The following is a 21515-nucleotide window of genomic DNA, read 5'->3' on the forward strand; positions in this document are numbered from 1 at the left end:
AGGTTTGTGTTTTTGCTGCTCAGATAAGGTTCCTGCAGGCACATAAAAATTGGTTGCTTGGCTCGCAGTATCTGATATACATTGTCAACATTTCTTATCAGGCCTCTACAGTTCCACTGCACTATACTTTTCCTTCCCATTATTTGTAATAGGATTGGACATATCTGTTTTTTATCAATATCACACAATCACTGTCTCGAGCACAAAATAATCCTTATGCCTGTTTGGAACTAAGCGTCCAAGAAATTTTATTTATGTTTACCACAACTGAATTAGAGGTTATATCAGTGTTGTGAAATATTTGACCAAGTAAATTTAAGGGTAAAGATGGTTTTTATATTCAACCATTGAAATTTGTAATACACCTATTGGTCCTGATGTTCACATATATTTACAACCTTTGTTTAACTACCGGTTCCTTCCCAAAACAATTGCAAATTGTAAAGGTAGTTGCAATACATGAAAGTGGTTCTGTCTCTTACTTTTCCAAATATAGACCGTTATCTATCTTAACAGTACTAACTAAAGCCCTAGAAAAAATTAATAATTGTAGACTGACTAACGTTTATGCAAGTATTCGGTTCTTCCCGACTTTGAGTTAGATTTATAAAAGAGCTATTCAATGAACTGGCATTACTCCGCAAAAACAGATTATAATCGACGCATTTGAAGAAAAGCTTGTTGTGCTAGGTATTGATGTTGACATTCTTAGAAATTTGCATTGATCGACCACTCTCTACTATTTCAAAAACTCAGTCATTATGGGTTTAAGGGATGCAGTAGTGCTTTAATGCAGTCATACCTGAAGTACCATAAGCAAATGGTGCGTTTCAATGAAACCGTGTCTGATGTCGAGTCAAACTTATCTGGTGTATCAAACGGCAGTATTTTAGGGCCTCTCTTGTTTTTTGCATACTTAAATGACATTTTTCATAACCCTCTCCTGGTTCATTTAGTAGCTTACGCTGATGATATCACAATGCTTGCCACAGGAAACACAACACAAACCAAATTTTCGAATATTTGCATGACTGGTCTAAAAGAAACCGTCTTAACGTTAGTACGAATAAAGCTAAAGCATTTATATACAGAAAAAAGAATAGCTTAGTAAATGGGGATATTAGATTTTTTGTAGGTAATTAAGGAATTTAAATAGTGTCCAGTCTGAAATGTATTGGCTTTGTATTCTCCGTGGCGAGTAACTGAGGCATACATGTTGATAATGTTCGATCAAAAATGAACAGACTAAACAGCTTGTTATGTAAACCTAGGTTAAAACTACTCACTAAAGTTAAACTGCTTGTTTAAAATTTGTATATATTACCCGTGATTACTTATTGCCACATGGTTTGGGGAAGGACGACAAAGCATAATAAAAACCGTCTTCTTATCTCACAAAAACGAGCGATAAGTTTGATAACTAATATAGCGTTGAATGCTTATACCGAAGAATACTTCAGGCAGCCTAATATTGTTACAGAGACCACCTTGTATGCAGTAGGCTGCTCTGAATTGACAAAACTGCAGTAGCAATAGATGGTAACCTCAGGCTAAGCATGTTTTGATTAAGGCGCCATGAGCCTATTTATGAAGTACGTCACTCCATTTCATGTTGAATACCTCTTGGCCGCACTAGATATCCTACGCAATCTTTGTCGTGGAATCTGCCAAGGTGTTTAAGTGTTCTCGAAGGTAATAATTTTTCGCTTCAATTGTTTCCACGAGAACGTTCATGGAACTGAACAATCTTTTTGAGCATTCGACAGAATATGATACCCTGTGTGAATATTTTACAGTACAATTGAAAGGACCTAAGTGAATTCACGATTCATGTCTGTATATTAATGCGCGCGTGTATATATATTAGAGCATATGTGTGTGTGTATATATATATGCATAAATGTATATGCGATGTGTATATATAACTGAATGTACTTTGACATGAGTATGTTGCTGTTAGAATAGTGCAATGAGAATTGTGCGATATTGCGTAACTGTGTTAACTTAGAAATGTGCAACAGAGTTTGGGCGTACAATGTTAGCACTCGTTTAAATTATGTAGTCTTGTTAAACCGTAGAATTTGGAACAGAATTCGGTGTACAATGTATCAATTTCGAAGTTGTTTTTCAATACACTGCTGCTGTGTGGGGCATAAGGGGTCCTCAAGCTGCATCTTGCTGCTTTTTTCCCTTGTGTCCTCTCTTACGATGTACTTTTTCTGCGAGAAATAAAGATCCATCCATCCATCCATCCTTCCATCCATCCTTCCGTCCGTCCGTCCGTCCGTCCGTCCGTCCGTCCGTCCGTCCGTCCGTCCATCCATCCATCCATCCATCCATCCATCCATCCATCCATCCGTCCACCCATCATCCATCTGTCTGTCTGTCTGTCTGTCTGTCTGTCTGTCTGTCTGTCTGTCTATCTATCTATCTATCTATCCATCTATCTATCTATCTATCTACCTACCTACCTACCTACCTACCTACCTACCTACCTACCTACCTACCTACCTACCTACCCACCCACCCACCCACCCACCCACCCTCCCATCTACCTACCTACCTACCTACCTACCTACCTACCTACCTACCTACCTACCTACCTACCTACCTACCTACCTACCTACCTATCTATCTATCTATCTATCTATCTATCTATCTATCTATCTATCTATCTATCTATCTATCTATCTATCTATCTATCTATCTATCTATCTATCTATCTATCTATCTATCTATCTATCTATCTATCTATCTATCTATCTATCTATCTATCTATCTATCTATCTATTTATTCTTTTTCGGGGCTTTGACTGTTGTGTTTTTGTTTGGCTTCTCGGGATTTTTGCACAATGACCTTATCGACAATGGTACCCGTTTCTTCTGCGGCAATGCACACAGATAGGGTCCAACGTATATGTCTTCTTCGGACGTCCTCGGAAATCCCAAGAGATCAGGCTCCTTGGACCTGGCACCCTTTTGGGGGCTCTTTTCCTCAACCGTCGCCACCGATGGCATCCGCAGTGCCAGATGTGGCACAGGTGGTGTGGTGGGGGTGGGAGCCGCCATGGGCTCCTCCATCTCCTTTGAGGAGGTGGAGAAGAAATGTTGGATGCTGCGGCGCCTCGAGCTGACTCTGTTATCCCAATATCAGTTGTTGAAGGGGCAGGCAGGTGGGGTGACTGTTTGGGCTGCCTGAGGCAATCCGGTGGGGTGGAGGGCAGCCGCGGGACAAAGTCCTACCCCTGGTACTCAGTAACTTCCAAAACCTGACGCCGCTCCTCCCCCAGGCGAGCTGCAATGGCGCGTTTTCCCAGGTGGAAACAGGCGAACCTCTTTCTCGCCTCTGGGAAGGCGATGTTTCCCGTGACCTTCACATTGATTTGTTTTTCCTGTTTGAATTTCTCACAAGTTCACGATCATGCCGCTATTGGCCCCTGGAAGTTGGCACCATTGAAATTATAGTTGTTTCAGTCTTCGGACGTGTGGTCCTGATGGCCGCATTTTGCACAGAAAAGACTGCCACTGCAGGAGTTGGTGCCAGGACCAAACCGTTGGCACTTAAAACAGCGCATAAGTTAGGGATGTCAGGCCGTGTAGGACATCGGATAAAACCTGCATTTATATATTCAGGGAGTGTTGACCTGTCAAAGGTTAGAATCAGATGCTTCGTCGGGATTTCTTCGATTCTCTACGTATGTTTTTGCGCCGGACCCCAGTTACGCCGTGACCTCGAAGGACCTCCAGCAGGTCGGCTTCAGTTTCGTTATGTAGATAGGATTCGAAAATGACACACTGGGAGCTGTTTAGGCTGCGGTTGAAGCTTTTCTGTCTGCTTCCACGTGGTGACTTCCGCAGCAATTCCCCACTTCTTGGTTTCTTCGCATAGTACCCCTCCCCAATAATAACTTTGATACTAAGAAGACCGACAGTGAAGCGACACATCTTGCTTTGGCAGATGCCTCAACTACAAGAAAGCGAGAATAGTTCTTTAACTTTGTTGCAAACTCGGTTGTTGAAAGAGGTGGTAAATATACTTCGCTGCGGCTCCTTTTCAGGTACCGATCACGGCAGGGAAGGGGTTTTGACGATACCATAGGCTAGTGTAGAGAGCAGGGAACGGGAGTTCTTTCTTCCGCAGTACTTCCCTGATACCTGAGGAGGTCCCGGAGATCCCTGCTTGGTAAACAGACAACTAGCCCATCCGCCGGAACTTGACCTCGACTCAGGCGGCCAACTTTTACGGTTTCAACCCTTCCCCTTCAAACTCATTCCCACGGTCGGTTACAGAGTGAGTATGGGTGCTCGAGGTCCGCGATGTCGCCAATACCCTCATCAAGATTCTTCAATGTGCCCCGTGCGGGGAGGAAGCAATGTAAAAAGTTCAAATTCCACGGCGCCGTAAACGGGGAATATGGCCTTCTGCGTTTTTCACACTCTCCAACTATTGCGATGGTGTAATTCGTTAAATCAACATAGCCATGTCGGTGCTATGCTCCAGTAAAGGGAACAGTCTATTCAAATATTTCCCCAGGGCCCCATGGATGAAAACCGAGCCCCAAACAACATACTGCGGCGTGTGCAGAAGCATAGGCAAGGTGAGAATGATATTCGGCAACAAGTACTTTGACAATATAACGTTTACAAGTTCCGCCATACTTTACTATGAAAACTTAATGCCATGCGGGCTATACACAGAACCAGAATTGTTGCACTGTGGCACAGCGGCTGTGCAGGGCAACAAAAGTTAGCACTTATTTCATTTACCATGGGGATGATATCATGCTCGTCCTCACCTTTGGCGGACGTCTTGGCAAGTTAAAATAATTGTTCGCGGCAAAAAGTGTCCGTTCGCCAGAGAGAACCGGAACTTCGGGGCAGGTTTTGATGGTGTTCTTGCTCACTATGGGGAATATTCCGCCCCCCAAAAAAAACGTCTGAGAGTAAAGGATAATAAATATGTTCGAAAAATCTGCGGAATGTGCGCTACTAACACAGACGACCGCTAACTCGCATGTGAACAACACTTTTCGCTTGTGGGAAGAGGGGTGGCAGAAAATTGCTTCTTGGGAGCATCACAATAACCAACACCATCAGCTTGTGCTTTTCAATTTTAACAACAATGCAAGACAACAAGCACACCGACGCCTTCAATGTACTTGGGTATTTGTCCGAGAACTTGCGGCAAATACGTATACGTCTAACATGCATCATTGCCGTAACATAACGCGCCAGTGTAGCGGCATGCTTGTCGAGCAGAAACTTTATCGTAACATTAAACGTGGATGCTTCCGAAGTATACGTATTCCACAGAGGAGTGCTGCCTCCATTGGCCAACGCATACAAAATTTGACTTGGTGTTTAAAAAACGCAAATGAAATCAGTATATCAAGTTAAATTTATTTCCCTTGTAAGTATACCTTGAAAAGCATCGAACACACACAATGGGCAGTCATTATGTTATGTGGTACTGCCCCCTTTATCAAAGTATAACATATCACCACTGCCGGTACACAAAACTAGTATTGCATTGTTCCTATATGGTGGAAATATATTGCTTGGAATGTTGTTGGGAATTAGGCTGGCATTCTCAAGCAATATTCAAATATTCAATATTCCACAGGCAATATTCAAAGCATGTTTTAACAAGTAACTCTTTATGCAATTTTAAATGGGCTTTCTACCCTTCATTCTTGAAGTCCTTATCTTTGAACTTCGGTGTGTTCCACCTAACTCAAGAGAAACATTTTTTTATTGTATCGGAACTATATCACAGTACATCTATAGCTTGAAGGGCAACATTCAGCACAGAAAAAAAAAATTACACCATCTTCCCGTAGGGAACCCTGATTAGGATGCGACGCATCGTGGTGGTTCCGTGTGGTTTCATTGTGTTGCCGTTATGTTTAGAGATCTGGTTTTTACTAGCGCCAGAGGGAATTCAGCGTCCCGGTCCACACCGGTGGCAAAGACACGCAAGTGCTGTTGTGTTACGGTAAGTAGGCGGTGGTTCTCGAGGTGCCGAAACTCGTTCATCATGTTCTTGTGGATGTTGTTTCTGTGGTAGAATCGGTAGTCTCCATCAGCTTTGGTGAGGTAAAGGTTGTTGACATTGTTGCACCGGCTGAGAGCAATGTACACGCCCTCCTCTTCGCGGCTTTGTCTTCTTGTTCTTCTTCTTCTTAGGCGATTCCCCTACGGGAAGATGACGACAATGGCTGAACGCGAACCTATCTCGTGATGGATTCTTTGATTGGCCAATCCCTAGGGGCATCCTGCCACAATCAGCATCAGAGGCGCTGCGGACGGGGCTGGTTGAGCTGCAAGGCGCGTGGCGCTTCCCGCCACAGCTTTCCACGGGAAATTTAGCAACGCCCTCTAAAGTTTTCAGTTCGTCGTTTCCGTTGACGTTCAGCTTCGCGTGCCTTCGTTGTATCAGTAGCTTCTTGACGTAGTTTGAATGAGTCAAGGACATAAGGCGCCTTCGTAGCAGTTGCTCCTGTCCCGGAATTTTAGCATAGTGGGAAGATCACCGCGTACCCTCCGTTGCGGGCAGAGAGTCGTGGGATCAAAACCGGGCGCCGCTAACTATTTCTTTTTTTATAGTGTAGTATCGCGGAGCTGTGGGTGTAAGTAGGAGAGTTGCGCATGCGCAGTGAACGTGTGGACGGCGCCGCCATCAACGATGCAGGACAAAGCGAGCCTAAGAAATGCTCCGCATTTAAAAAGTTTTATTTTTATTTACCAAAACGCGGCTTTTGTACCGTTTTGTGAGTGAGAAACCTCAAGCTAAGGAATCAACAATGGAAATCACGATAACCCGGTTAACGCCGGTAATGTTGCATCAGTTTTTTTTTTTCAAAACATTTACGACTTGTTGGATACCTCTTGATGCTTCATATAAACTTCAAAACGTTTACTCCTAAGACAGAACAAATCCCATGGCAAACGTACTTTACATGCACTCTGGTAATAGGAGAAGGAAAGGAAAGAAAAGTAGAAAAAGTGTCCTCATTGCTTTATGCTGCAAAAGTTCTTACGCCGGCCAAACTTAGAGTGACCAATTTTATTCGCATTATAACAGTTCTTTAAAAAAGTGGTAGGGTGAAGCCTAAATAAAAAGGCACAAATGAAGGGTGGTTACGCCCAGACAAATGACCTCGGCGGCACCCGAAGCATGCAGAGCGCTAATCTGTTCTTGTATATTGTACAGATCGGCACTTTCCTGCTGCTGATACCGGCGGGGCATGAGGGAGCGGGCAAACCAACGAGAGCGTGGACAGCAAAGCCAGGCCGTGATATAGCCCGCGACGTGCGACATGCGCCAGTCGGTCTGGATGGTCGGCCCTACAAGCTGGACCCATTCGGTTCTGCGACGTACTGCGCCGACGCAATCTTCAGCGCCCCCTCGGTACCTCACTCAACATCGACAACCCCGGACATAAATACGGCCCCCGAAGCGACGGCGATTAATTGGCACGGCGGCACCTGAAGCATGCAGAGCGCTAATCCGTTCTTGTATATTGTACAGGTGAGAAAACGCTACGGCGAATGCATGCGTTCTGACTGCCTCTTCTTGATTGTGATGCCGTGCCCAAGATTTCTTTGTGATCCCTTGTGTAACTTGTCCTGCTATTTGAGGGACCTGTTATTACTAGCTGGTGACGTCGAGACAAACCCCGCGCCAGACTTAAAATTAATTGCTCAACAACTAACGCAAATTGCCGGTGACATTAAATAAATTAAAGAAGAACGACTAACCGCTATCGAGTTTAAATTAGAAAAATTGGCTGTCTTAGATGAAAAAATACTGTACTGTACCAGAAAAGTTTCCGCCTTGGAAAAAGTCGTATGAGCATTAAAATTAAAGCTGGATGATTTAGAAAACCGGCCAAGAAGAAGTAACTTGATAGTGTATGGCATCCCTGAGGATGGCATCCCTGAGGAATCACTAGAGCAGGTAATAAACGATACAGTTGCGAAAGGTATTCTGAAACTTGAACCTGTTTTAATCGAAAGGATACAACGGCTCGGAAAACCAAGCGCGAACAAAACTAGGCCGATAATTTTCAAACTCCTTGATGATCGCGACATTACAAAGATTTTGAAAAACTGTCGTAAATTAAAGGATACTGACATATCAATTAGTCAAGACTTTTCCCAACGTGTGCGTAATATTAGGAAAAAATTGTAGGACTCAGCCAAACCAAATAAGGAGTCCGGGTAAAAGGTACATCTTGTCTATGACACAATTACTATAGACCATGTTCTTTACCGCTGGGACGATACCGTAAACAATAAAGTGATGATTGGCGAGACAACAGATCCCTCAACTGGAAAAAAAAACCTGCAAAGCGAAGGGCCGGCACCACGCACTCGAAACCGCCTCAGTTGAGGTTTATAATTGTGAATTGCCGAAGTGTCCTAAACAAATTAGAATCCGTTGAATGCCTGCTTCTCGACCTTGAGCCATACTTCACTGCTTTAACAGAAACCCGGTTAAATAATGACATGTTAGATAGTGGAGTAACACCCCCAACCTACACTATATTACGGAAGGACATACCGACACGAGGCGGTGGGGTAGCGTTAATGATAAAACGTGGAATAAAACACACAGTGCTGCCAGAGGTCGAAGGCGTAGAAGCTGGATTTTTGAAACTAAAATTTGGCCTTCACACAACAATTGTTGGCTGCTGCTGTCGCAGTCCTGCTACTTGCGAAGATAGCCTGCAGTCGCTCTACAACTACATTGAGCAAAACATACAAAACACAAGATTCATCTTGTTTGGTGATTTTAACCTTCCTGATATCGACTGGCAATCGATGAATTTTTATTCTGCATGCTCAGATGTCATTATCGACACTATGTTGCGGTTTAATCTTCATCAAGTAGTCGACCAACCACACGTGTCCAGGGAGAAACTTCAAATATTCTCGACCTTATATTCTTAAGTAACCACTTCCCAGCTGATGAAACGAAGATAGAGCTTATGGATGGCATATATGATCACAAGCTCACTTTGTGCACTGTCCCCTTTCATGATAAAATAGAACCATCGAACATAAAAATTACTTGCCTGAATTTTAATCCTGCTGACGACACTAGCATACTAAATTATCTAATTATGAAGTTTTCGTCCTTCGAAGAATTGTCAGACGATAGTTCTATGGCCATCGAAATATTGTGGTCACAATTAAAAGCAATTATGCACCACTGTATTCATACCTTTGTACCTACTAGAGTAAAAAAATTAAGAAACACAACCCGTGGATAACACGTTAGGTAATATATGCGAAACGCAAAGTAAAGAGCATCCGAAAGAGAATAAAACAAAAACCCGGAGCAGTAACAGTAAATAACTTGACTGCTGCTGTGAGTGACCTAAAAACAAAAATCAAAACAGCGAAGAGCAATTATTTCACTAAAACGTTGCCAAACTTTCTAAAAAATTCCCCCAACAAGTTTTGGAGCTACCTAAAGCCTGCAAAAAACAACAGAAGCAACACACCTCAGGAAAAAGATAACCCCATCACTACAGGCAAACTGAACAGTTTCTTTAAATCTGTGTTCACTGTCGATGACGGAAACATTCCGGACATCGTCACTAGTGCAGAAGGCACCCTGGAATCAATTGTTATAAATGAGGCCGGTATCGTTATTCTCTTGCTAAACTTGGACACAAAAAAAGGAACAGGGCCTGGTAACAATCCTAACATCTTTCTTGTTAGGTATGCAGAGTTGCTAGCTAAATATCTGAGCATCATATTTAACAAATCGCTATCAACATGCTCTCTACCTGTGGAGTGGAAAAAGGCTAAAGTTGTTCCTGTGCATAAGGCAGGAAGCGGAAATGATATTTCTAATTTTAGACCTATATTCCAGACATGTACAATCTGTAAAATCTTGGAGCAGATAATTTTTAAACATATAGTTGCTTTCCTAGAAAAAAAACGTATATTATCTCCCTATCAGCATGGCTTCCGCCGAGGTCTTTCAACCATAACCCTATCAGTGGAATTAACACATGAGCTATCTCAGAGTATTGACAATAAAAAACAAACTGATTTAATCTTCCTCGATTTCGCCAAAGCATTCGATAAGGTATCACACAAGAAGCTAATACAAAAACTTGAGGCCGCCCTAGGAAATTCTACAGTTTTTAACTGGATCAAAAATTATCTAACTGATCGTACACAGTATGTGGAATTTATCAATGAAACTTCTGCTACCACCTCCGTTACGTGTGGAGTTCCCCAAGGCTGTGTGCTGGCCCCAATTTTGTCTCTCCTCCTTATTAATGATTTGCCTACAAATATTAAGGAAAAAATCAAATTATTCGCGGATGACTGCGTGCTCTATCGAGAAATAAACTCAACCGATGACCATGTAGCTTTAAATACTGCTTTACAAGATGTTTCCTGCTGTTGCCGTAAATGGCAGATGTCACTCAATGCAAACAAGTGTACATTCTTGTCGGTAAGTCGAAAAAAATCTAGGTAAAATTTTCATTACACTAAATGACGTTCCAATAACTAGAGTAAATAAGCATAAATATATCGGAATTATTTTAACCGAAGATCTAAGATGTGACGCACACATAGGTTATGTTACTTCAGCTGCTTTACGTCCCTTGTTTACACTCAGGTACCGGCTCCGCCAGGCCCCGCCTCCTCTAAAGCTGCTTGCATACACTTCCCTTGTGCGATCATTACTTGAATATGGTAATATCATTTGGTCACCATTCACAAAACAGCAAATCACGAAACTGGAAGGGATACAAAGGAAAGCCATGAGATTCATCTACAACGGGTACAGACATACAGATTCTCTGACTGAACTAATTAAAAACGCTGGCTTACTTACTCTTATGAATAGAACAAGGTTCGCGCGTGCGAAATCTATGCATGAATTAATCCATGGTCATCTAAACATTAATGTAACCACCTATCTCATGTTTGACCTAACCAGAACAACACGCCAAAAACACCCAATGAGACTTAACGAATACTCCTTCAACACAAACTCTTTTAAGTACTCATTCTTTCCGATGGCCACTAATGAACAGAATAAACTGGATCCGAGTATTTCTTGCACTGCCGAATTATCGAAGTTTCTAACCCTTGTCGAAAATGAACTATGTATTACCCAAGCGGAATCACTTGGTTGATTCTTATTTTCTGTGTTTGTGTGTACATTGTACCACCGAAGTATCATGTTATCATATTTTTTCTTCAATTATATTCAGTACTGAATCCAGGAGAAGGGAAAATACTCTGTTGATTCTTGAATACGTTTCTGGTTCTGGGTGTTTATATATTTGCCGTTACTTTAATTACTTCGCCATATTGTAGGGTAGTTTCCTAATATTGTATTTTGTTATTGTTGTGTTCTTGATGCAAATGCCAATGTGTCAACCATTATTCAAGGCGCGGTATTTATTTTCTTCCCACAACTGTTCTTTACAGTAGTGTTTTATGCCTCCCTTGACCAGAAAATGTAAATGATCTGATTCTGTTAGTTTCATTCTGTACTTTATCGCGATGTATGTGTCTCTATTGTGTACTTATTCGAATTTTTATGTTCATGCCCTTACTGCTAGAATCCCTAATGGGATTGGCAGTATGTCAAAAAAAACACTTCCTTTCCTAAATGGTCTGCCAAAAAATAATATTCAAAGTATTGAAAATATGTAGGCATTTACAATTCAGGCAAAAATCACACGGGTGTTGCAATATCCAATCCTGTAGAACGGTTCAAAATTACACTTTTTCTGCAACTAATAATGCAAGGTAAATAAATGTGTATGATCTTTCTGGACGTTTTAACGCCGTGACGGGCTTTGAAAAGCTATTCGAAGCATCGAGCAGGCAATCTTTGAAATTATTTCTGGGTGCTTTCTTCTTCCCACGGCAGCACAACAAAAACGCCAGGGCAATGTACAAAAGCTTCCCGAATAATTTAACGCCTCGTTTAGAAAACAAGGTTGATGAATTGAGACTCATAAACATCCGAAACAGCAAATCTTCAACTTAACTCTGCCAGCCTGCAGATGAACACAGGTCGCACAATCAGCAACTCATTTTGTTCGAGCTTCATAGTAATGGCGCACATTATATTAAAAAAAATTACATCTACGAAATTTCCACGACTAGTACAAATTTTAGGTATTCTAACGCGGGTCACTGTCGCCGCTTCTAAATGAGTCCTAAATACGACATCAATGCTTCTTCATATCATTTCGGTTGCAGATATGCGTTAAACTTCCACTACTAAAATGTCTATCACATAAAAACACACATACCTACTTTGATCACAGACATTTTTTCCGTGTAATGAAAACATCCACAAAGATAAAATGTATTTGGGCGGCAGACAGGATAGCAAAGTGGGTAACAGACATTAAATTCCCGTTGGTATATAAAACTACGACATATAAATATCAAAACTGTTTTCACTGTTAAACTTTGAAAGAAGTGCTTTTTGATTTTTTTAAATGTAAAAATAACCCCCCTTAACACGTATATACTACGGCTTGTTTATAGGCTATATAAGTTACTCGAAAAACCTAACGGAGTAACCGAAGAAATGTCAAGCTCTGTATGAAAACAGGAAATGTTACTGACACGAAACATTTCTAGAACAAACACATAACCTAATATGCTGTGACCAGCCGAAATGGTAGTTTCAACCATCCGATGTACGAAACTTCGCCATTTTCAAATGGTATTTTTTGCCTTGGGGATACAAGCCACATCATTTGTGGTAGCAGACGGAATATTCTACTGCTGCGTTTTTAACACTCTTTTTATGCATAGTCTCAAAGAGCTCTACAGCCTAGGTGTATAATTTGCTTTACAAAAAAAGCCTGATAATGGCAACATTGTTTCCAATATTGGTGATTTTACATTCACAAAGTTTTACCGCCTTCATTCGCATTTGTAAAAAGAAGTGTTCTGGTATATATAAGCCCATTTGGCGGGTAGTGGGGCATATCCAGTCGTTTACTAACGTTTCTTACTTCACCTAAAAATCCAGGCTTTTGCCTACCTCTGAAAGGGATATCGCTCCCTTTATACACACATTCCGCTAGCAGACATCAAGCTCATGTTATAAATCCATAGAATGCATGGTTATTTCTCTATAAAACTCTCAGCGTTTTTAGACATAAATACATTTTTTAACAATGATATTTTCTTAGAATAAAATATTTTCCCTAATATTTCTTTTTATCCAAAGGCACTTACGTCTTACAATTGTATTTCTCAGTATCCCAAATTCTCTACAATCGTATTTCATCATTTGTAAAAGTAGAATTTAAGTTTCAAAATGAAGGATGTGCAAAATCTTTTTACAAGGTCTTATTCTATAAAAAACTCAATTTTTCTACGCTGTACAATCCAGTATGAACACCCACGTTAGATGGACCTGAATGTACAACACGTGTTTTGTAATTTTGGTGCTGAATATACCCATAATTACGTGAATAAATATAGTACAGTTGTTGTCGCTGACAACGGGGCTCTCAGTTCCTGTCCGAAACCGCACGCATCTTGCCATCTATGTACCCTACCAACCAAAATATCGAACAGAGGGGACGCCAGTCATCCCGTATTAGTGTGTGATACGTCCATGACAAAATATCAGCTAGGGAAAGGTTCATATATTCGGAATGGGCATGAAGCCTCCCTCTGCAATCCCCCTAGAGGCAAGATGTGTGAAATCCCCCTCATCGCTCCCACATGTGCCGGCGTAACCGGTAACCTGTTCGGCACGTGTGGGAAGACACAAAATACACGGACAAAAATGGCGCTGGCAAGTGCTCAGCTTCACAAGGAATGCACTGCCCAAAACTTAACAGACGCAGCCCTTCAAAGAGCAAACATAACATAAAAATGGAGTTTCTATGCTTTTGCGTGGTTACAGACAGAGAAAGCCGTTGCTTTATACAAATCCCGGTAATATCAGCCTTACGGGATCGCGAAGCTAAACCACTTGTGAAAAACACACGGTCCGAGCTCTCGCCATCCATGCAGGGTATGTAAAAAGGGTCACCTGCACGTTACCAGAACGAAAATGTTCATAGCCTCGGAATACCACGCACCAGAAAAAAACGGTGGAAAGAGTTAAAAAATGGTAAACGGTGAAGGTTGATAAAGCAAAATTACCAAAGTACACCTAAATCCAAAACGACGAAAATATAAGGCTTTTCACTCGTGCATACACAAAAGACCCGCAAAGCTGTATTTGTGGATAACAATATTAGGCCAAGAAAAGGAATTTATTATATTCTTAGCATAGAGGCCCATTATAAAAGGTCATTGAAAACAAAATTGTATTACTTCTCACTTAAAGGGGCACTGACACAAAAATTTAGCATCTTGTTTTTTTCGTAGCGATAAGTAGCTAGTGACCTACTTATAACCAGTAGAAACCTCATTTGCTTCAGCGTGCGACGGTTGTTTAATTAGAGAGATTTTAAATGCGGCCAGTCGCAGTTTCGGTTTCAGCGAGTGCCGCGAAACGATGGATTTTGTGGATTTTGTGTGAACAAAGCTGACCACGTGACCGTCGGAGGGATATCACAGAGCAGAGCCGCCGTCGCACTGTCGAATCCGCTTCGACGGCAGTTTCTGCAAATGCCCCCACGTACTGATCTCGTGAGGCGCTTAATTAAAAAGCGACCGTGGATGTGACGCAGGCGCTGCAAGTGCAAATGCTACCGCGGCTAAAGAACGACGCGCGACGCTCGAGGCGGTGGGTGGCAAGACGCGCGCTGGGAGCAGCCGCCCGGTCTGCCTACAGGTCCGCCTACAGATGTGTTCGGCTCAGCACTGCGGCCGATATTCGAGTGCCGCTCTCGTAAGCGGTGCAGTTGACAATTTTTAATGCAACCCGCCATCGCATAATTAACTCCTTTCTCATTTTAGCCACTATGGTCGGGACTTGGGGACAATTTGGTGCAGCGGTAACAAGCTATCACTCGAGCTACCTGCGCCGGCCTGGGCCACTTCGCGGCCGTGGCCGCCGCCTGCACAGTGACCGTGCGGCTAGCTCAGTGGGCTTTTCGTGCCTCCGGCGCGTTTTTGCATCCAATGGTAATAAACAGTAATAGAAACAGAGTGCCTGTAATCGCTGTAGAACTTTGGTCGCGGCCAGCTGCCCGATTAGCTGACGAAATCACAGCGCCTCCGCCGCCAACGATCGGGTCGTTCGTTCTTGAGAGCAGAAGCTCCGCCCTCCGGCCCTCCGATTGGAGCGGCGAGCCGGGCGAGCCCGCGTAAAACGCCGGTAGTGCGGAAGCGGCAAACACAAACTCGTGACGTGTTTGGATGTTGTTTATTTACTATTGCGCGTGGTCCTCTGCTGGCTGCTCGGTTGTGTTTCGCACACTTCAAAATTGATTTTAAATATGTTCTAGGCTGTATTCGCCGCTGATATTTTGCAGATGATGTGTATGTGTTCCCACCAATCTATCTCCGACGTTATCTCGCCTTCAAAATTTTGTGTCAGTGCCCCTTTAAAGTGCTTCGGGGATTTGGATCATAAAACATGATGGGCAGACGTTTTCGTAACCATAGCATTTCTGTCGATGGGGATATATAACAAGCCGACAATAATCTGATAACCTTTACAACTTCACTGAAAAATAAGTGCAAATAGCAAATGAAATTATCTGTAATATTAAATGGCGTGTATCCGCCATATATCATACAACGCTTAACAGAATGCTTCCAAAAAACCACAGATAAAGCTGTTCTTGTCTACCAGGCGCTTCTGTGAACGGCAGGGTAGTGACAATGTAAGTGAAATCAATAACGCTTGCCACTTTAGTTTGCTAGACGACGTTGTATCGCTACAACCTAAGGACAACCGATATTTACCGCTATCGCCAAAAAACTGATATATACTGATTTTTGCTGACCAAATGGTTGTGCTCACAGTTCTGGTACAGTAGGCAACGACGTAACCTCCGTAGGTGGACTGCGTAGGTAGACTGAGCAAGGCAACACCAATGGGCTGGCATCAGAATCGCAATAAGCATGTATGGTGAACAGTTCATTAGCATTGCAAGTTGGGCTCGAGCCTTGCCTGCACGCCCCTTGACCAGTAAAAGTGTAAAGCGCGTACTCAAATTAGGCCCTGCACATACTGAATTTTTAAGTGCGAATGCACTTCTTAAGCGAGCCTGAAGCGTCCGCCGCCGTCCGCATAGCAACAGCTGCGGGTGCGCGCGCTCCTCGTCTTCCTTGGCAAGGGGGGGAGATGGGCACGCGCTGCCTGGCCGCTGAGATGGCACATACCCACGTGGAGGATTGGCCAGGAATCTCCTCGTCTTCCTTGGCAACAGGGGGAGATGGGCGCGCGCTGCCTGGCCGCTGACATGGCACATACCCACGTGGAGGATTGGCCAAGAATCGGGCGTGAGAAGGGCTAATGCACCCGCTTAAAGGAGTACTGACATGAAATTTCAAAGCTGAGATCCGCTCTAGCAATCAAGTACAACGACAACACAAATAGGTGTCTGTGAATAAATGCATCTTTCTTTCTTTGTAGTTGTGTGTGTGTGTGTGATCTCTCTTTCGCGAACACTACCGAACCGCGCAAATTCAACTCGTGCATTCGCACTTTCACATTCTTCCCCACGGGGAAATGCGGGGAATTTTTTTCCTGGTGTACCCAAAACAGCCTCTTATCATTAACACCTCGCAAAGATGCTCCAACCGATGTCTGGGCGCGTGAGTTTAGCTTCGAAATGGATTACCTTTATGGGCTGACGGGTTAGTTATTGTACGGTCGGCAAACTTTCACAGAGGACGGCTTGTCGAAATTTCAAAATGGCCTGCTTTCTAAACTGTAATGGATACTTAACACATATGTGCTATGAATATATCATTGCTATTCACCATATATCGCTGCCGCTACAATGAAGCTGGCGTTCCTATCCTGGCATTCACTTGCGCATGCCAATATAAAACATTTACCCAGCTATTTCTACAACCAAGCGCTGAATTTATAACATTGTAAACGCAAACAGTCGTTCGCAGTAAACGAGAGCATTAAGGGTTTAACAAAATTATGGTAACTACAAAAGTTCGGCACCGGATCACTGTGTGGTTTGCAGAGCGTGAAGTCGTTGTGCTTCTGATTTAGGCGAACGCTATTTCGGTTGTAAACAAACTGCAGCCGGTTCTTTCATTTGTAAAAAAAACATTGCACTTGTTCCTAATATTTTTTTACTTTTGTAATGTCTCGTATTCCGCGCCATGAATCGCCTGTGCCCAAGTCAAGTTGTTTATTAAACTTTTAGCCCAGGAATTCATGTATATTCATCTAGATTCCTTTTGGTGAATAAACTGAACTGAACTGAACTGAACTTTGCATTCTAAGGGACAGCTCCCATGCCCCGGACCAGCAAAAGTGATGAACGAGAAGGAAACTGAAAAAAACTGCTAACATGCACTACGCAACTCAGAATGTCATCAAACTCAGCAATGCACCTCCATGCGTCTACACGTATTTATACTTCTGTCATGCAAACAACCGTATTTTGAGAATGCATAGATTCTAAACTAAATAATACACTTGAATGCTTATTTAGAGATGATGTTGCTGATTTACCGAAAAATTGACAATTTCCAGAGCAAACGTCAAAAAGAGATGTGCTTTACGCATTTTTTTTTTTTCAAAATGAAGCAAAGAAGTGCAAAATATTATTATAAAAAGCAATAGGATACAACGTTTGGAAAGACATGCGCTCCCCAAACTTAGTGAGCCAAGCTAACATCAACGAAATCCACGTTTATTTTATCATTTTATCTAAGATGGGATATATATGTCACGCTTGCATCTGACGATAGGAAGGCTGTTACCCTCAGCTTCGTGGCTGCTCTCCCGCCGTTTCACCCTATGATTATGCAGTCAGTGCTACAGACAGTAACCTCAAATAAATGAAGCCTCTTTGCTAACACAAGCATCAAATATCGCACTGCTCTACAGAGTGCGCTTGAAATATACGCCACATTGTTTTTAGAATACAAAGTAACTACAACTATGTAATGGATACCCGTAAATGGGGATTAGTAAGAAAGTTGAAGAAGAAGAAAAGAACTAGAGCAAAACAAGGATAAAATGGTTTTACACCTGAACGCTCCTTTGGTTCGTCCTCGTTGACATGAAAAATTGAATTCGGCTTGCGAGGAAACTAGAAAAGCTTCCTGCTATATCACATTGAGTGTTGCAAAGTCCCACTACAACGTAGACTACAGAACCGCTCTTGAGTGTTTGATGGCTCGTAGTGTATCTCCCACACACTACAGCATGGGTACAAGAGACATTGCGTGGGTGCGATTTCTATATATAGGTGGCTGACTGAAGTCCGACATTCCTCATGGCTGACATGTCCCTCAAGTATTCGTTTTCTTGCCAATTCTCTTCAACACTTTACATAGTTCCATCTCGCTTGACCGGGTAGTAAGTGTTTACGTTTCTGCAGATGACAGCAATCTACGCATGTGATGACATCCTTCAGTCTCTGTACCAACGGCTCCAAATCTGTATTGATTCTTGGACTAAACGGCTCCCAACGCAACACCTATGCTCTAAAAGAAAACATGTTTTCTGATAGTTTTTCCTTAAAAAATCGATGCATGAATTTCTGTTGCATATCACCATTTAATAAATAAACAAGTGAAGGCATGTAAATAACTTTCCTCATGTACGATCCCTCTTTGAATTTGGTCTCCCACATCGTGTCTGTACTTAAAAAAACGTAAGCGAGACTAGGCGGACAAAGAAGGCTTGCTCACAACCAATCCGGAAGGCGTCTATACATATTGCTAGTTTTGTAGAAATTGTCTGTTCTTCCAATGCAAGAAGTCTGCAACACTACGCCGGGACACGACCACATCCCCAATAAGCTCCCCCGCAATCTGGACGACTTGGCTCTTGAGAATCTCCTCCAATACATCAATGACCACGGGGCCCGCGGCACGCTCCCACCACAGTGGCGCCATGCCGACATCACACTTATTCCAAAACCTCAGAAATCCGTCTCCCTTTCAAACCTATGTCCTATTTCTCTTACCTCGTGCGTCGGTAAGCTCATGGAACATTTGGTTCACACTCGCTTGACTGACTATATAGAAGACAACGCATTACTACCTAATACCATGTACGGCTTTAGACCACATCTGTCCACTCAAGATATTCTACTTCAGCTAAAGGAAGACATCATCTTTCGTATTCCTCAAAATCACAAATACTGCATTCTTGCTTTGGATATCAAAGGAGCATTCGATAACGTCACTCACGACGCTATCCTACACGGCCTCGCCACCCTCAACCCCGGTTCGAACAACTACAACTACGTTAAGGTGTTTCTAACAGAGCGCACGGCGACAGTGGGACTTGGACACCTACGCTCACCTAAGTTTACTGCTATTCCACGTGGTACCCCACAGGGGTCTGTCATTTCCCCACTCCTTTTCAACATCGCTATCAAAGATCTATCTGCGCAACTGTCTGCCATACCGGACCTGAAGCATGCTTTGTACGCAGATGACTTAACTCTATGGACTACCACAGGATCCATCGGAGACCAGCAAGAAGCCCTTCAAACAGCTGTTGATTACACATGCAGGTATACACAGGAGCGCGGTCTTACATGCGCACCAGAAAAATCGGCCCTCCTTACCCTTCAACAACGCACAAAGGACAGAAGAATGTCCCCAGTACCAGACCCTGAAGTCCATATTCAAAACTTTCCCATTCCAACTGTTACCCACTTGCGCATACTCGGACTCACCATCCCACAGGACAAATCGGGCTCCCATACAATCCTACAACTTCAACGCACCATGACTCAGATAACCCAATTAATTCGCCGTATCACGCACAAACGGACCGGACTGAAAGAACCAGACCTCATCCGACCCATTCAAGCCGTGCTTATCAGCCGTGTTACGTATGGTACGCCTTACCTGTCCCTCAAGCCAGCCGAATGTCGAAAGCTAAATATTCTCATCCGACAAACATACAAGACGGCCCTCGGACTTCCTACATGCACATCGAACGGCAAGCTGTTGCAACTGGGCGTACACAACACCTGGGAAGAGGTTTGTGAGACGCAACGCACTTCACAACTCCAACGGCTCCAACTTACTAATGCTGGACGTGCGACCCTAGTGCGCCTTGGATATCCACCGTCTCCGGTCTCCAGATGCAGGATACGTGTTCCACTGTCTATACGGAAACACATCCGCGTTACCCCAATTCCTAGAAATATGCATCCTACTTATCACGTTGGAAGACGAAGGGCCCGCGCCAACTATCTTCAGGCACAATTTCAAAATCAAAACGAGGTGCCGTACACAGATGCCTCTCCCTACGTCACCAAAAACGCCTATGTGATTTCAGTTGTAAATAATACACCTCAGACCGTAGCCACAGCCACTGTCCTCAACACGGACACCGCCAATGCAGAGGAAGCAGCAATAGCCGTGGCAGCCACCACAACACAGAGCGACTACGTTACGATACTCACCGATTCTCAAGAGGCTTGCCGCAACTTCCTGCGAGCCACTCTCTCCCCAGCAACCCTCAATATTCTCAAAACCAAAACTCACCTACCTGACCTCTGCATTATCTGGGCACCAAGTCATTCAGGCGTAGTCGGCAATGAAGCGGCTCATACCGCGGCTCGAGAAGCAGTACACCGGGCCATTGCGGACAGCCACAACCCTATGCCAACCACCCCCACTAACTATACGCCCCAACCCCTGCAAACATACAACGACATCCTCTCTCACTACCGACTATCCTGCCAACAGTTTCCTCCCCCACATAAGCAACTGACCAAAGAGGAAGGAGGTATACTTCGCCAGCTCCAAACTAACTCCTTTCCCCACAACACGCTCTGGCACAAAATATTCCCCACCGAAATATCCCCTCAGTGCATCTTCTACCCCACACCAGGAACACTATACCACATAGTGTGGGAATGCCCGAACATCCCAGACCTCCCTCCCAATCCCAACCCTACCCCTTCACATTGGGTAGCGGCGCTGACCAGCTCCGACCCCTGCTCCCAGCTTCGGCTGGTGAATAGGGCCCGGAAGGCCGGCTACAGCCAGGGAGTCCTGGACTGAGGACACCACTCACTGGTCCGAAGTGACTGCACTCAACGGATGGTACAAATAAAGTTTTTTTCTCCTCCAGCTCCTCCTGCCGCTAACCGCCACTGTTCTATATTGTCTTGTGGAATTTGCGTTAATGATTGTAGATCTCTTTTTTAAAGCTTGTAGCGCTCGCTGCGCTTTTTACAACTTCTGACTGGTAAACACGTATCGTGTTCACGGGAAGCCGGGCGGTACGAAGAAAACTCTATAAACTCGTGTTACGGGGGCCATGCGCTTGTCTCCTTCAGCCATTTTTGCTGAGGTCGCAAGTGCTGTCTCGGCAAATCGTTATAAGCGCGGCGTCTAATAAATCGCTGCAAGACCATGAACCTGAC

This window comes from Haemaphysalis longicornis, unplaced genomic scaffold (genome assembly GCF_048455015.1).
Source record: "Haemaphysalis longicornis isolate Haplotype H1 unplaced genomic scaffold, Haemaphysalis longicornis Haplotype H1 scaffold_11, whole genome shotgun sequence".
Taxonomy (NCBI): Eukaryota; Metazoa; Arthropoda; class Arachnida; order Ixodida; family Ixodidae; genus Haemaphysalis; species Haemaphysalis longicornis.